This window comes from Pleurodeles waltl, chromosome 7, assembly GCF_031143425.1.
Source record: "Pleurodeles waltl isolate 20211129_DDA chromosome 7, aPleWal1.hap1.20221129, whole genome shotgun sequence".
Taxonomy (NCBI): Eukaryota; Metazoa; Chordata; class Amphibia; order Caudata; family Salamandridae; genus Pleurodeles; species Pleurodeles waltl.
In genome coordinates, this window is record NC_090446.1 from 652747456 (window position 1) to 652765814 (window position 18359).

At 43.2% G+C, this 18359-nt stretch overlaps 1 long non-coding RNA gene across 1 annotated transcript; it reads right to left on the bottom strand.

Annotated features, from left to right (window-relative positions):
* Positions 1-1066: 1066 nt before the first annotated feature.
* LOC138304523 (uncharacterized) lies at positions 1067-17577 on the bottom strand. Its single transcript, XR_011205586.1, has 3 exons — positions 17303-17577; positions 7023-7160; positions 1067-2238 (listed from the first exon to the last, which is right to left on the bottom strand). It is a non-coding gene; the product is annotated as an uncharacterized lncRNA (long non-coding RNA).
* Positions 17578-18359: the final 782 nt, after the last annotated feature.

The window sequence follows — 18359 nt, forward strand, 5'->3', positions numbered from 1 at the left end:
CTAGTTGCATGATATTACATCACAGCCTCATTATGTAACAGGCACTAACAAACACAGAAGTCATGTTGTTCTACAAGGGCAGTCTGGTGTCTTGGCACTGGACATGAGGTATTTTACAGAGCACCATTATACCACAGAGAAAGATGGGAGCTTTCATGCCACTGGTGGCATGTGACAGGTGTAGTTTGCTCACCGGGACTGGGTGAGACACACTTGGATGGGATGTTGTTATGCTTGTGCTGTCTGTAACAAATTTGTAGGTCTGAGCTGAAAGCTCAATAGTCAAAAAGACCTACTGTTCACAATATACATAAATTGGACTTTTTCCCACCTCTTTCACCACTGGCTTTATTTGACAAGCCTATTTCAGCCACTGGCCTGAGACTTTGTCCACCACGATTTTGCTCTGCCCAGAAGAGTATTCATCTCTCACCAAATTCTATTGGCTGATTGGATGTACCCTTTTTCACATGAGTGCTTCCATTGAACTGCAAAAAGGGCTGTAATAAATTTGCAGCTGTCTTCATTATTTGAAATGGAAACTAAAATGGAAGATTATCAGATGCAAAGGAGCCTTTATTACAATACGCTTTTAGTAGCTTTGTCTGACTTTAATGTGCTTAAATTGTGTTAGCATATTACACCCAGACCCATTGGAGTTGCAAATGTATGTTTTGGCATGTGCGTAAGCCATTCAGCTTCCATATTGGCATGTATGGGTGATTTTAGAAACATGGAATTCCAGTCAGATTACGATTTAGGAAAGCTGTGCCCTTTTCGATGGCCTGTAGTGCAAGTGTGCCACGTTCTACAAAAATCATGTTGACAACAGAGATGATGACTTTCTCCATTGTGGAGTACCATTGCTAGGAATGTGTGCTGTAAGTAGCCATTGTGGGAGCAACAAGGTACTCCAAGACACTTCAAAATTCACCTCAGTCAGTCCCCCACAGTTTACTGGATCAGAAACAGTGTTAAACCGCAAGGTGTTCCCACGTTAAGGCACCTTCCAAAGCATCAGAATCAATATACCACAGTTCATTAAGAGGTAAAATTGAATGAGCCCAATCAATGACTGAGATCTAAGTCCATGAAAAGCTAAAAGGTTTTATTACAAAATTTCAAAATAAGCAATACCGAGCAAATGCCGTCAAGGCTCTTTAATGCAGAATTATACACAGAATGTACAATATAGAAAATATTTTAAATCCCAATGGGCAGAAAAATAACTACAAAAACAGCATCCCTAGCAGATTGGAAAGTCTGTGCTTACCAACAGAAAAGATGGTTTCTAGGCACAATTCTTGCACAGAAAACTAGAACTTTTGCAAAGTCATCATGGGGTGATCAAATGTATAATTTCTTTAAAAAATCAAAACACAAGAAAAATAAATGACACTACCTTAAGACATAAGCACTGTCACGTTCTTGAAAAATTATTCAACACCCTCCATGCTAACGTCATCCAGATTAATTCAAACAAATGTGAAACATTTCACAACACGACTTCCTTTGAATGAATAGATCCAGTGAGGACATGGAAAGTATGGTTACATGTAACAATATTTCATCCGCACCATAGCAGGCTCACCACTAGCAGGACAACAGTAACAGTAGAAAATAAGAAATTACTTGAGCTTGACTATATGCTGCAAAGCCTGTGGCAGAGGATATACACAGGAGGAAGCAGAAGCGAATGACAGACATTATTTCCATATTTTTCAAAATTACATTTTACATAGAAACGTAGCCTAGGATAAAGGAATACACATGCTTTTACTCATCATGGGTAACCCTTTTCAAATGCAATTATGTTAATTCAATTTACAGATACAAAATCATACGTGAAAATTCCCATTGAACATTGTTAATGATACACAAAAATATAAAGCCACAAAACACACGAGCACACACTACAACACCCTCTATTCCCATCCAGGTGGTTTTCTGCACTCTGAGACACAGAAAACAAAATTGTTCCTTTTTATTTCTTGTGCAATAAAGCACTGACAAATAAAATACATTATTTCTCATCTGTGGGAAGATGTGTGCAGCTGACCTATTAACGGACTTAAACCAAGGCCCAGTGGCTTTTCTGAGATCCTGAGATATGGAAGACGTGCCTCTTAACCGGAGACCAGAAACAGCGATTCCAGCTCCAAGCTGTAGAGCGACACAGGCCCATTTTGTAATCTTTTTATACAGTCTTTGATGTAACAGCTTTTACTCTTCACAAAACTGTAAATAAATAAAATGGGGAACAATTACTCAAATGCACTGTTTCCTGACACGGATTGATTAATGGATGAAATAGCTCTAATGAGCTACAACATGTGATTTTTCTAAATTGTGATTATTGGCATTTTTAATATCTCAGTATACAACCATTTGCGTATAACATATTCAGAAACATACATAGGCATCTTAATACAGCTATCATTTAAGTGACATGTAATCACATGCAACGTTTCAGACTTCCCCTTAGGTTATGGCTTCCTGTGCACAATGAATCTCATGCTCAGCCTGAGGGTATGATGGTGTAACCACAATATTCTTTTTTTAGGGGGTCTATGCATAGCCTGTGGCCGAGAGTCCCCTTTGTTCATAGAGATATAGTAGTCAATAAAGTATAAAGAACTATAAATTGGGGAAGAACTCCCAAACCTATGTGTCAAAGGGACTACATTTTACTATCAGTAGGCAATAATGCGTGAGGGGGCACTTGGGCATGGGGACGTGGGGGGAGCGGGATCCCAAGGGCCTCTGTCAGGGCCCCCCAAGCCGCCCGTCAGTCTGGGTAGGGGGGTCTGGTGGCGGAAAGCATCACCCACACAGGGAAGGGGGTTCACCTGTCCCCACCACTGGACCAGAATGCAGCACCAGCATGGTAATGGGGAGGGCCACTCATCTCTTTTGGTCAGTTTATCTCTAAGGGACTCATTATGAGTCTGGCGGTCCGAAATGAGGCTGGCAGGCTTCCTCCCTGCCCCATGGGTTGTAATACGGCTGTCAGACCACCAGGAGTGTGGCAGTCAGACAGCCACCACGTTTCTGGCGGTCTTAAGACCACCAGAGTTGTAATGAGGCTCTAAGTCTGCCACATCTGATGTGTCTTTGCCTCCCTCACACAGCCAGCATTGTCTGTTGGTCTACAACTTATGTCCACAGTCCTGCTTTGGGGCGGTGGTGCACCCCTCTGGTTTCCTTGTGTAGCAGTGATCTTTCCTCTGCCCTTGCCCGGTTGTCACATCTTTCTCCCAAACCCCCAAGTAACGGGTTCATGATGGATTTCCAGGTCATTGCCATCCGCCGAATAGCCTATTGCCAACTGTTTTGGCTGGGAAATGCAACTAGGTTTCTACCGTGTATGGAATGGAGCGATTTAGGCCTCTGATGACCTTGTCCACACCATGGTCCAGAAATCTGAATATGTGATCTGTTAATATGATTTCTTCGTTTGTAAATATGACCACTGCAGCAAATTCAAAAACACACTGAACTACCTTACCGTCTATTGATCCCCTTGTAGATGTTCATGTTGTGGGCCACGCTTGGTTACCATTTAGAACTCTATTTGTGCACAGCCGAAAACCCAGAGATCTTGCTTGCGTATTACTAGCCACGAAAAGAATAGCGTTCCATATCATGAATTCCCTGGAAGTCTGTCATAGCTTGGAGGTGAATTAGTCAGAGATTTACTGAAATGTATGTGCTAAAGAAATGACTTGTTCAAATTTCCTATTAATCTATTGCAGTTCGTCTGCAACAGGTTTCTCATTTACAGCAACGCAATGATTTATGGGCAACCTAAAATTCCCCAGAAATACCTGCAAGGAAGTAACTATTCCGTAGTGCGAGTCAACTAAATAAAGTTACCGATCACAGCAATGTGATTTCAAGTTAAAACATCCGTAAAGCTTTTAGCGACAGAGTCGTGCTTACGGAGCTGTCGTGAGGAACTGTTTTACACAGTCTTCTTTTAAAGGATGTATTCGTCGGTGTTGGAAATTATGTAGGGGAAACTTTGTCAGGAACAGAGTGGTCACCTCACTCCATTTTATCAAGGATACCATATTTCTACCCCTGCTGTGCTTTTCTCCTATTAATTAATGCTTTCAGTTGTGTTGGTCTAATTTGTTAAACGGATACAAACCGCAACTACAATACCCAAAATGCATTAGGTTGCCACACGGCAACCCAGGTCCTGAAACATGTCTGTCAGTGACGACGCTAAGTGAAGTGTGCATCCTAGCAATGAGCAAGCATCAGAGCTCTGTAGGTAGAGTAGGGGTAAACGGTACAATTAAAGCTGGAGTGCTACACAGAGAGTGACAAAGGGAGCTCAGTCCTTAGGCAGAATGACCAAGGAGATCAGTGGTGCCAAGCAACAACAAGCACTGACAAAGCCAGTAGGTCTCGCCTATTGGAGAGCTACTAGTTTGTCAGTTTCATTTAGCCATGTTATACAGCAGCGCATCTGCTGTGCAGCATGGCTGAAAGTTAAAAAAACAAAGCCAGGAGGAGCATTGATCTGTTTTCTTAGTATGGGATTATTAGTGTTCAGGCGAGTTAAAGGTAAAGGAAGGTGATGGTAACTTGAGGGCTTAGGGTTGATAGAGGTCAAGGGAAGTGAGGGTGACTTGAGGGTTCGGGTGGGTAGCAGTCAAAGGAGGTGAGGCTGACTTGAGGATTCAGGGATGGGTAGAGGTAAGAGAAAGTGATAGTGGCTTGAGGGTTCAGGGCTGGGTCGAGGTAAGGGTAAGCGAGGGTGACTTGAGGATTGAGGGCTCAGGGGTGGGTAGAGGTAAAGGGAGGAGATGGTGACTTAAGGATTTGGCACTGGGTAGCCTTAAAGGGAGGTGAGGGTGGCTTGAGGTTTCAGGCATAGGTAGAGGTAAAAGGTGGTGAGAGTGAATCAAGGGTTTAGGAGTGGGTAGTGGTCAAGGGGGTTGAGAGGGACTTGAGGGTTCAGGGGAGGGTAGGAGTAAGGGTCAGCACTGGCTAGAAGTAAAGGTAGATGAGGAGGGCTTGTTATGGGAAGAGGTAAAGGGAGGTGAGGGTAACTTGAGTGTTTGCAGTTGGATAAAGGTAAAGGGAGGTGAAGGTAACTTGAGGGTTTGACAGTGGGTAGAGGTACAGTGAAATATGGGTTACTTGAGGATTCAAAAGTGGGTAGAGGTAAAGGGAAGTTAGGGTGACTTGAGGGTTCAAGTGTGGGTAGAGATAAAGATAGGTGAGTGTGACTAGAGGGCTCATGAATGGGTAGATGTAAGGGGAGATGAGGGTGCCTTGAGGGTCTGGAAGCGGGCAGATTTAAAGAGAGGTGAGAGTTACTTGAGTCTTTGGGGCGGATAAAGGGATGTGAATGTGACAAAAGTGTTTGGGGGTGGGTAGAGGTAAAGGGAGGTCAGGGTGACTAACGGGCCGAGGGGTGGGTAGAGGTAAATGGAGGTGTTGGTGACTTGAGGGTACGGAGTGGGTAAACGTAACGGAAGGTGAGAGTGACTTGAGAGTTCAAAGGTGGGTAGAGGTAAAGGTAGGCTAGGGTAATTTGAGGGCTTGAAAATGGGTAGAGGTAAGGGAAGGTGAGGCTTACTTTGTTATACAGTTCCTACGAAATAAGTAGGACTGTGTATTGGGTCAACATGAACTTCAGGATACAGGGACTCAGTCCATCTAAACCATCAGGAAATTCCTATCTAGCTCACAGTGCTCCATCTGCCAGAAAACAATACAGGGCTGTCCTTATATCTTTGAGGAAGTCAATAAAAGTTCCTTTGGCTTCCCAGCCAGCTGAATGCGGTTAGATCTTTGCTTTCAACCATAACATTTTGGCAGAAAAATCTACTGGAAATATTCAATGTTATTTTGTATTTTTGATGTACTATATTGTTAGTTAAGGCTGTATTGTGTGAAATTTCAATTGCAAAGGTGCATGTGTGGCTGCTGAAATATCTGTAGTCTAAAACTGTGCGAAAGGAATGATTGAGTTTAATTATAGGATAAAGAGGATTATTCATAGAAGAAACGCAGTGTTCAATTACGCCATGATACTCTAGTTGTGAGAGAATTTTTCCCACAATAGGTTTTGCTTCATGTTTCATTGCGTAGTTTGGTTGAACTTGTGGGCAAGAGAATATAGCTATTATATGGTAACGAGAACCCGTATTCCAACCTACATGATTGAGGTATAATGCTGGGACTTCTGCAAGAGGCCAATCTTCGGCAAACTCCTATTTAATTGCTTCAGGGACAAGAACAGGGAAGGAAGAAATATTACATCTTCTCCATGTAGGACTTTTCTTACAAACTCAGGCAATCAATCTACCTTAGCCAAGAGAATGTCATAGGTATAGGCAGGGCCATTGGAATTATGTGATCGTGGGGCCACTGCAATTTTTCCATAATTATAGATTTGCCGCATTTACTACATAATCCATCATCTGCCACATAATCTGCAGGTTTAACTAAAAAATTGTTGTAGCTCAAATGCTTATAAAGTTACGAAAAAAGCAGCAACACACGTTGCTGCACGGTGGAAGGCCCTTTGCAAAACTGGACTGGTCAACTTTCTGTTGCTTTTTGCTACATTTGGGTGTTACCATTGTAATATTAAGGTGCAAACAATGCCCAGACAGTGTTACCAATTTTACAAATTATGAAACAATGAAGTAAAGTATAAGAAAATGTGCAGCATTATGCCACATAAATTGCCTTTTCTTGCGGCATAATTTACTCAACCCTGATGCATAATTTGGGCCTCTACTGCTGCATAACTCCAGTAACCCTACGTATTTGTCAATGTGTCCCAGACAATATCCAAATCATAAAGTCTGTCAGGAGGGCTCACCCACTGATCTAGTGTTTCAAGTTAAACTAATTCACTAGATACTCTCAAAACCAGAAACTTGAAGATTCAGGTGAACTATCATAACCTCTGCTGCACTGTCTAACAGGGTCAATCCCCGTGTCTTGTCCTGAATGAGTGTTCTCAATATTTGTGGCATATTTAGCTAAAATACCTGCTTCTTTTTAAACTGGGGTTCTTGTTGTGGTAGTTTCTCTTCCTTTTTTATGATGATGTCAGTTTTCTGCTTCACATACTCTTCATGCCTGCGTTCTGTTCATCCTCCTCTCTCAGAGCATTTTTCTGGTGGGTCCTGAAAAGAACAAGAAGAACATGTATCAGTATACTGATACCTATCAGGCTATTTAAATTGATCACGGTTACAAAAATTATAACGATTTTCAGTGGGCTCTGATTGCAGAGATTCACACTGTGTCCTTATGTTTTTTTGCTTGTCCCAGCATGTTTTTAGAAGACTCTGGTGCCTTTTTGGTATTATCTGTTTCAGATTTGCCTTTAAGCTGTGGCTTATTAGTCCTAGCTCCCAGATTATCTCAAGCTATAGGTGTCCGCAATAATTTTTGTTAGTTTGCGATCTCTTAGTCCACTGAAGGAACTTGTGTGAGGCATTGGTGTACTGTCAGTACTGCTGCTTCCCCTTTAATATTACTTAATATTGTTGAGGAAATTGTGGCAATGTTGCCAATTAATTTCATCCCCAAATCTAGGTGAGGCAGCCTCCTATACCCATGGCATTAATGGCAGCAAAGACAGTGGCTCAGGTGGCAAAATCCTTAGTGGGGGAACCATACCAAGTGGTAAACAGATTCTGAGAATTCTATGTTTATCTTTGGCTCCTGTATGGGGAAATACTGCTTCAAGCTGGTTTGTTTTTCGTGCATTCCAGAACGGAACCTCTTCCTCTCTGGTGGGATCCTTACCCATAGTTGCATTAACAGTGACTGGACTAATTGCAGGCACAGCTATCTGCAGTTGCACAGCTTAAATAGCCCTTGCTAGGGAAGTAGTTATTGTACGCATAACAAACTGTGATAAACAATTCTGTAGTCTAACTAGAACTGTGTCTAGGGTATGGAGCTCACCAGCGTTTAATGGTGCTGAATTTGGGCATGCTGTATAGCCAGCTGAAACTTGCAGATGAAACAAAGCATGGTAACCAGCAGTCCAAAAATGGTGAGAAAGATAAATAGTTCAAACATGGTAATGTTACTGTGTTGGTACATACCTATCTGTTATTATCTAAACTATCAAGAGCATAGTGGGAGTACCCTGTGCCAGATTAGTTGGGATAGCCTAACCACTCCCATACCTGGGTAGGATGTATTGGGAAGCCAGGAAGCCTGTCTAGTGTAGGTCAGGCTATCGTCCCTTGCAGGATGGAGGTTAGAGTCGGTAGGGCTGCATCTCGGTCTCAGTGCACAGCGTTTCAGGCTAATCCCAGCAGAAGTGCTCCTCTGCCAAATGTAGCTCAAATGCAGTACTTATAATGAAAGCACTGTCATATTTCATGCTGTCAAAGGCGCAGAACTGGTACGATGATATGTCTGCAATTACAGAGGTGTCTCCAATAGGCAATCATGATACAAGGGCATCGTATTCTGTATGCCTAGCATTGGACAGGGTTTACAGACTGCACGGCAGCAACGCTTACAAGGAATAGGCTGCATGTACAGTGTTTCCTCAGTATATTATTACATAAGTGAAAAAATATGTATAAAGTAATCATCAGAAAGAAAGGCTCAGTTAAAATAAGTGATCTAAAATGGAGGCTCTACGCAGGCCTGTCATGCTTTACCACAACTTGAGGGTTCTAGCGGTGGGTAGTGTTAAAAGGAGGTGAGGGTGACTTGAGAGTTCAGGGTGGGCAAAGGGATGTCAATGTGATATGAGGGTTTGGGGTGAGGAGAGGTAAAGGGATGAGAGGTGGCATGAGGGCTCAGGGCTGGGTAGAGGTAGAGGGAGGCAAGGGTGACTTGAAGCTTTATGGGGGAGTAGAGTGGAGACTTGAGTGTTCAGGGGTGGGTAGGGTTCAAGGGAAGTAAGGGTAACTGGAGAGTTAAGGGTGAGTAGAGGTAAAGGGAGGTGAGGGTGACTTGAAGGTTGAGGTGTAGGTAGAGATAAAGGGAGGTGATGGTGACTTGAGGGCTCATTGGTTGGTAGAGGTAAAGAGAGGTGAGGGTGACAAGTGTTCAGGGGTGGGTAGAGATAAAAGGAGGTAAGAGTAACTTGAGGGTTCAGGGGTGGAGAGAAGTAAAGGGGGATGCGGGTGACTTGAGGGTTCAGGGGTGAGTAGATGTAAAGGCAATTGAGGGTGGCTTGAGGGTTCAGGGGGTAGAGTTAAAAGGAGGTGAGGTGACTTGAGGACTCAGGTGTGGGAAAAGGTAGGTGAGGGTAACTTGAGAGTTTAGTGGTGGATAGAGGTAATGGGAGGTGAGGATTACTTGATGGCTTAGGAGTGGGAAGAGGTAAATGGAAGGCAGGGAGATATGGGGGTTCAGAGGTGGTTAGAGGTAAAAGGAGGTGAGGGTGACTTGAGTGTTTAGGTGTGGGCTATGGTAAAAGGTGGTGAGGGTTACTTGATTGTGTAGTATGATATGGTATTGTCTGCCACTGAACAGTATGGCAAGGTATGGAATGTATGATATGGTGTGGTATGGGCTATCATTGTATTATATGTTATGGTATGGCATGTTATTGTTTAGTATGGTACTGTGTATTATGGTATGGTATAATTTGTTATTGTATAATATGGAATGTCTCGGACAAGCCCCTCAGTACAAAAAACGACTTCACCGCCTGCATGACTAAAGTCACTAACAGGAAGAAAGCCAGCTGTCTGAAGCTCAAAACTGACAAGACAGAAGTAGTAATCTTTGGCAGAACACCTCACTATGGGACTCCAAAGTAGGAAGGAATGCAGGAATACACAGAATGTGACCAAAATTAAAACAAGTCTTAAACAAACACACCGTTAGTGAATACTGCAACATGTAACTTCCTTAAAATGAAATAAATTGTGCTGTTGAGTTGTTATGTGGCTAGGACAAGACTGACCGGAGAAAAGTGGCTTACTGGTAAGTGAAAGTTTGAAAACAATGGAATGCAAACAATGAGCGAGGGGAGAGGCAGGCCCAAAATGAACAATCAAAAATGAAGGGGCATAAAAAGCAGAAAAAAAAGATGAGATAGAGGCTCATAGGAGCATTTAAAAAGATCCTTCAAGCAAACAATACACACTTACAAGTACCACAATCTGAGCACAATCAGGAGGGAAGAACACTAATAAAGCGATCAATCAGTACTTTCTTCATTCCCCAGTGAAGAAAAAAACTCAGAGGCAAAGTGAAGTTGACATGCGCTCACCAATGCAAAGGAAGAAAATAAGAGTGACAAAGAAGCCAACCAATGGTAAGTAAAGGTGAGTGGGCTAAAAGTCCAATTTTAGGGTTTAAAAAAAAAACACCCACCTTAAAACACTACTAATCCGCCCCCCCCACCCACCCTAAAAATTTAACTACCCGACCCCCACCATCTGCCCTAAAAACATAACTACCCTGACCCCCCACCACCTGCCCTAAAAACATAACTACCCCAACCCCCACTCACCCTAAAAAAATAACTACCCCGACCCCCCACCCGCCCTAAAAAAAAATAGCTCCCCTTACCCCCCACCACCGCCCTAAAAACATAACTACCCAGACCCCCGCCTGCCATAAAAACATAACTACCCCGACCCCCACCACCCGCCCTAAAAATATAACTACCCTGAGCCCCCCAACCCTGCCCCTTTAAATAAAAAACTTCCCCGACCCCTCGCCCCCTAAAAATAAGATAACTTTACCTCTCAATAAAAAATACTTCTCAGCTCCACTTACCAGACAGTGTCCTCTCCTGATGCACTCTCCCTTTTTCTCTGCCTTAACCACAGATGTGCGTTGTTCAGTACATGGGTGGTTAAGGCAGAGAAAGAGGGAGTCGTTGTTCCGGTAAGCATGGTGACGGCATTGCGGTAAATGCGTCTCATTGCATTTGCCGCATTGTAAGTGATGTTTCCCATTTAGAAGTGGGTGGGCAAAGAGCTCCGTTATCTATAGTGAATTTTGAACTTTCACCAGAGTTCAGGGTTGTGAGGGACACTCTACTTCTCACTTTCCTTGCTTGCATGGGGATCATGGCCCCCTTGCTAAGCCACTGGGCTGTGCTACTCCAAATAACACCGACCTAGCAGACTACAGCTTCACCTCAATGAGTGAACAACCGACGAATCAACTCAAAATTCAGCAGTTTGAAAAAGGAACAAAATATAGTGCTTCTTTATAACACTAAATAGACAGGTTTCGCCTTCAAATCGTCCCTAAATTGATTTAAGCCTACCATCTGCCATAAGATGTTCTGTTCTCACAACATTAGCAGGGCTTCTAAACCTATGTCGACGATTTCTGGTAGAGAGTTTTTTTCACCAGTGCAGTTTAGCAAACAATTATTAAACCTTAGAACTCATGATAGGCCGCAAAAAAAAATAAACAAAGCCATCCTTGGCGTTTGTGTGAAAAAGTGAAACTGCATGTGAGGACCAGGTGAAAATAAACATAGAGGGGCACGAAAAGAGGGAAGGTTGAGTGTACGGAAAGTTATGGTGTGTGACAGAAGAGGGAGCAAAAGGTTTTCTGTGAATGCAGGGCGCCAGATGAAAATGGCTGCAGTGAAAGGAAAAAGAAAGCAGGGCATTGCAACAGCAAGCTTACCACGAGGACAGTCCGACTGGAAAGATACAACAGCAGCAAGGATTGTATATAGTGTCAGCAGTAGTAAGGACTGGCTGAAAAAATCAGCAGTAAGATCAGAGCACAAGTCGGGGTACAAGCTGGTACACGGTGTCCACACACTATTTTCACGAGGTGGACGCCGTCCACCCTTCCAAGTAGTTGTGCCGCACTGTAATATGCTGAACTCGTCCCGTTTTTATGTGTAAGCACAGCAATGCATTCAACAGCGCCTGCACGTTGTCTGCTTTCCTTCTGACCAGCAACGTGCAGGTGGCTTTTTTTATTTTAAATTTGAGCTAGAGCCTAAATAAAGGCCTTAGTTAAGTGACCATCAGGCCTCCTTTTTGTTCTCGCTGGAGTTATCTGGAGTCTCATATCTACCTGCAAATCCAATGGGAGGGGAAACAAAGGCATACAGCATGTAGTCACTTCAAAGATTTTGAGTTTGATCAGTCCCTGGATACAAGCGCTATGCATGCGCAGTAAAAATGTCAGATATGCTGGTCTGGTCCTGTACTTACAAAAATAGCAATTTGAAAAGTCACTATTTTATTTGTTTTATAGTGCTACTTATCCCACTGCAGGATGTTAGAGCGCTTTATATCACATGTACACATTATACATTGACAATAATTCATATAAGTGCAAATTTATGTACAGGATGTGTTACATAGGATAGTGAGGGTTACAAGGTGTAGGGGTCACATGTCCTTCATAGCTTACCATGCTATATTAGAAGGATTACAATTTGTGAACTGCAAGTAACAATAGGATCTCCCTGTTAAAAGCAGTAGTCTTCTTACATATCTACATAAAATAAAAATCTGTCATGATGTGCTTTGCAAGAGACACGCTAACCCACTATGCTACTTTGATTCAAAACTGGGACTAAACTCAACACACCTTTCTCCAGCAAAACCATTAACCACTGAGTTAACTTACCATTATTATTATTCCCTGAGATTTATTAGGCATACAAAGATCTCTGCAGTAGGTGTCTTAAACCCATAAGATTTTTAAAAAATGCAGTCTTTGCAAACGATTAAGAACAGATTTATTGCCAAGTTTCTCCTTGTATCAATTTATTTGTGGCAGAGATTTTAAAAATTAAATGTTGAAATTGAGGCCCAGATTTTGTGTCAGGGTTGTGTCACTTTTTTGGCACAACCTCATGCAAAATCAAATTTGTTAAACCTGGTAATTCGCTCAAATGTGCTCCTTATAGACCTGCTAAACAAGTGTGAGGTATTAAGATCAAACGTCACATTTTGTGATGCCACTTTCAAATGTCACATTTTGTGATGCCACTTCCTGGGAGTTTATGGGTTGTAATGCCACTTTCTGTGAAGTCACTTCCTGTGACTGCTCTTGTGATGCATGCACCATGATGTCACATGCCGTAACATCGTGTGCCATGATGTTTCTTGTATACTGTCCAACGTGGTTAGTCCTCAACTTCTTTTTTACGACCTGTGACCGGAGTAAGATCGACAGAAAGTCACAGCAACAACAAGATCTACAGCAATGGACGGGCATGTCCACAGCAGGACTTTTGTGATATAACAGAAATGTCACTGACAGTATCACGAGTGAAAGCATGAGGGGTGAAATTCAGTGAGCTGCAAGTGAGCTGATAACGAATTACCCTTATGTAAGAGTGGTGGAGCACTCACATTTTCACTCACTAATACCCTCATCTCAGCCGATTAAGCACCTGCTGCAGAGATCTGTATCTAACGCCCATGCCACTGATGTCTTAACATGTTGGGTCAATGTGCAAGCATACACTACTGCTACTGTGCCCTGCCTGTTTTGAAGAGAAGGGAAGCTAGCATGTGGCTGTTTTATTAGGAAAGCTTGTTTTGCTGCTCCTATGCTGCACCTCCTCTGAGAGAAGGTATGTTTGCACTGCTGCTGCCCTATCTCTAAATTGTCTTGGGAGGAGTGGGAGCTTTCACTGCCCAAGCTATACCCAGGACCACTGGAACAATGCAGAAGGAGAGGGTCAAATTATGCAGCGGAGTTGAGTAAATTATTTGGCAAGAAAAGGCAAATTATGCAGCACAATGTGGCATATTTATAATACTATAGCTTTAGTATTTCATAATTTCTAAACTTGGTAACATTTTTTTTAGCATTTGCTGCACCTCATTAGTGCCAGTATTAGTATCAAAAATAGCAATAAGCAACAGAAAGGTGACCAGTCCAGTTTTGCAAAGGCCCTTCCGCTGCACAGAAACTTGTTGCTACATTTCTAGTAACTTTTGAACTGTTTGAGCTAGAAATAAAATGTATTTTGTTAAAGTCTTCAGATTATTTGGTAGCTGATGGGTTATGTGGCAAATGCGGAAAATCTATGATTATGCTGCAGATGCTCAATCGCATATTTATTAGTGGACCTGGGTATAAATGTTGTGTGATAGAGAAAAGTTTGCACTGTTGCTTCTCTGCAGTACCTATTCTAATAGGAAAGAGGAGTCCCCAAGAGCTGCTAACACATCTGTAGCTGTGCTGTGAGGGAGAGAAGTGTACCTGGTAATGTTCGAGCTGTGCATATTGTGTGAGGAAGGAGTGTTTGCACTGTTGCTACCTGTGGAGTACCTGTTGACCCTGTGTGACAGAAACCCCAACTCTTGGACATGTGCTGCAGCGTGTCTCAGAGTTTCCTCCACAACAGATACAAGGCATGGTAAGGTATTTTTTTAATTGTTTTGACCTATTTTGGGAACACCCACAGTCCAGGCTAAGGCCTGCCCTCTTATGCATGATGCAGGATTGGCTGTAGGTCCTTTCGCTTTATAGGTCGGGCGTAGCAACCAGCACCAGCTGTTTGGTTGCAAAATACCTATTTTAACCTTATCAAGAACTTACAATGGGGTTAAAGCCCGCTCTCATTAGCTTGCTTCCTATTTGATGGCTTTCCTTGTCCATTTTGAGTTTGCCCCTCCCTTAGATGATTGGCTGTTTACGTGTGTCTTGCCACTGCTAACTTTTGAGGATCTACTTTTTTCTTTTTGCTTAAGCACTCCAAGAGAGTGAAATTGTTTAGAACTGTCTCCCCAGTGTGCTAGTCTGTTCACCCCCTCTTGCACTATGTTGATCTCTCTCATCTGTGCGTTTTACTACTGTCAACCCCCTCTTGCTCCAACTTGTTTATTTTTACTTAAGCACTCTGCAAGTGCATATGCTGTCCAACTGTATCTCTTGTGTGCCGCTCTCTCCCACCTTCTCGTTTTGCTCTCTTTCTCATACATGTGCTTCTCTCTCACCCCGTTGCTGCTCTCGCTCTCTTCAGTGCTCCTCTCTCCCAACCGGCTTCTGCGTTGGTCTCTCTTGTCTGTGTTTTTCAGTGTGGTTCATGGGCTTCTCAACTCTTACAATTTTTATCTGAATATCCCAACCAGTTACCAAAAAAAGAGCACTGACACATGCACAGTATACTCTCACCTTATACCCTCTGTTTCCTAAACGGATGGAGGAAACTTCACCAAAGCGGGAAAGGAACGGTGGAAAGGTGGTCACGCCATTATTATTTACATTTTATTTAATAGACTTTCGATCAGCAGTTTCGTACTTCTGTATGCTGGAACTTTGTTATAGGAAAGCTAAATGTTCTATTTCTAGGTGCAAGTTTGGAGCCTCTGTTATAACTTTTGAACCATGTAACACATCAGCACGATATTTGGCGTGCTCCAGCCTGAGTGTTCTTTCCACAAGATTGGTGAAAATGTGTCACGGGCGAACAAGGGTATTGAGAAAGCAACAACTGGATTCCCTTTGGAGTGAGGTGTCAGCCTTGAAAACAGATCTGCAATTCTCCATCTGTCTCCATCTGCAGTATGTACACGGTCAAGTGGAAGGTTAAGGGCATATTCAGACATGTCATCAGAGTCGTTAAGAAGGTTAAAGGTGACAGGGACGCCAACGTAGACATCTGAGTTCCTTTTTGAAAACTTTCCAAGAGGTATTGGTTCTGAATGTTATATACTGGTTAGAACTCTGAACAACGTGTTTTGAAAATAATGTATATAAAAGAGCCCTTACACTCTACAGTTCAAATCTCTGGGTCTCACTGGATCATTCATCTTTCCAAGGTCGATCAAATGATAGATATTGAGGGGCATATTTATACTCCGTTTGCGCCGAATTTGCATCGTTTTTTTCGACGCAAATTCGACGCAAAACTAACTCCATATTTATACTTTGGCGTTAGACGCGTCTAGCGCCAAAGTTCATGGAGTTAGCGTCATTTTTTTGCGTGAACACCTTCCTTGCGTTAATGATATGCAAGGTAGGCGTTCCCGTCTTAAAAAATGACTCCGATGCTATTGCGTCGGATTTATACTCCCGGGCAAAAATGACGCCCGGGAGTGGGCGGGACTAAAAAACCCGCATTTGCGCCGGATTTTAGCGCCTGGGTCAGGGCAGGCGTTAAGGGACCTGTGGGCTCAGAATGAGCCCAGAGGTGCCCTCCCAAGCCCCCAGGGACACCCCCTGCCACCCTTGCCCACCCCAGGAGGACACCCAAGGATGGAGGGACCCACCCCAGGGAAGAAAAGGTAAGTTGTGGTAAGTATTTTTTTTATATTTTTTTTGTGGCATAGGGGGGCCTGATTTGTGCCCCCCTACATGCCACTATGCCCAATGACCATGCCCAGGGGACAGAAGTCCCCTGGGCATGGCCATTGGGCAAGGGGGCATGACTCCTGTCTTTGCTAAGACAGGAGTCATGTTAATGGGGGTTGGGCGCCAAAAAAAAATGGCGCAAATCGGGTTAAGACGTTTTTTTTGCCTCAGCCTGACTTGCCCCATTTTAGGATGCCCAAACGCCATTTTTCCCTACGCCGGCGCTGCCTGGTGTACGTGGTTTTTTTTCACGCACACCAGGCAGCGCCGGTCGGCTAACGCCGGCTAACGCCATTCAATAAATACGGCGGCCGCATGGCGCTTCAGAATGGTGTTAGCCGTCGCTAATTTTTTTGGCACAAAACTGCGTTAGCGCAGTTTTGCGTCAAAAAGTATAAATATGGCCCTAAATCTGAATAACACTACTGGTCGTAAAACAGAAGTCTTGCTCCAGTACAAAAACAGGCCTATTCAAGTATGCACCGTTTTGCATCTTCTGTGAAAGGGGTAGTGCAAACAAATGTTGCTTCACTTTGTTTGACAGAAACGTATTTGCATCTGGGTTTGGCTGAGTAAAAACAATATTAAGCATATAAAACACATTTACTAATTACAAACAATTTTACGCAAATGACTAAGATATTGACAAATAAATCCTAGTCCGTGCACATTTTATGGAGCAATCTGATTTGCACTGTATTTTCTACTCATGTAATAAAATGGAAGAAACGTATTCTGCCCCAAACCTATTTCCATCTTGCATGTTCTTCATTATTCACTGTGTAAGCACAGCAAAACATGGTGTGAAACCACTTTGCTCCATGTTTTGCACCGGTGCAGATGTTAGTTTGGACCAAACTCTCGTTTTCTCCATTCTGTACCACACAAACAAAATTGGTCCAAACAAATTTGTTGTTTTATATATTTATATAAGTGGAAAGTTCTGATATTTACCGCTCTTTTACGAGACTAGACTTTGACAGCACCCATCCCTAAAGACAGATACGTTTTGTTTTCTGTGTTTAGGGACCAGCGAATTCACCTTATTTGGCGAGAACTAGAAAGCGGTTTTGGAGACGAGGCGGACGTTTGATGAAGATGTTGATAACGAGGCACGGGCCATTTGTAACGGTGCCCTGCTGGCTGGGGATGGGAGCCAGTCGATACCCGATAGGCCAGGGATCTTTGGTTGCACTGTCTCTAGCCCCCTGGCATTGTCCTCTGCGGAAGAGCTGTTGCATTATTGATAGGGTCCTGCATTGATCAGCGGCATCGCTGAAAGCCGATCAGGCTGCTGTGGGATGGGCGCGAGGCCTTACTCAGCACATCCTGCTTGCGGCTGCTAGCCGGATTATTCCAGATGACTTCCTCTCAATGCCGTGTCCGCTCTGCGCCGGAAGGCCTAGTGAAGAGAAAAGGGTGGCGGTAAACCACGCAGAGTAATAATGATGCGACGCACGGAAGTCTGAAACAGATCTACGACCCCCCGTGTCGGGTTACCTGTCACATCAGAAGTGGCCGGTAACAACTTTTATAGAGGAGTTCTGGTGTCCCAATGCCTACGCCAGGGCGATAATAAATTATAGAAGATTCGATAAAGAATGATAAAAGCACGCATGAGAATCGTAACAAATGCCTTTACGCACTTCGGCGGAGTGGACGCCGCCATTTTTATATTTGCTTCATGTAAATCTTATTTAACAGATCAAGCCACTAACTGATAACAAAAATATTTTTTACCAGCTGTTATTTTTTCTTGCTTTCTGCCAGGGTTTCAAATCAGAGACCACATGTTAAGATTTCACTCTGAAAATAAACGTTAAAGTACAACCACTATGTGAAACGAATGACATTGATGTGGCCTTGTAATAAAACTCTGCCCATTACTCATCAAAAACACGGAAGTCTTTGGTGGTTTTCAGTATCGTTGCAAGGTGCAGAACGAAGTACTTGTACTCCATATGATACGGGTTATCTTTGTGTTGTATTAAAACCTCACTATGGAATAAAATCCCTATTAGTTGGGTTGTGACTATAACCTAAATCCACTATACTCATCCTAGTGGCTTCATAAAGGTGAAAGGGCGGGCCAGCGACAT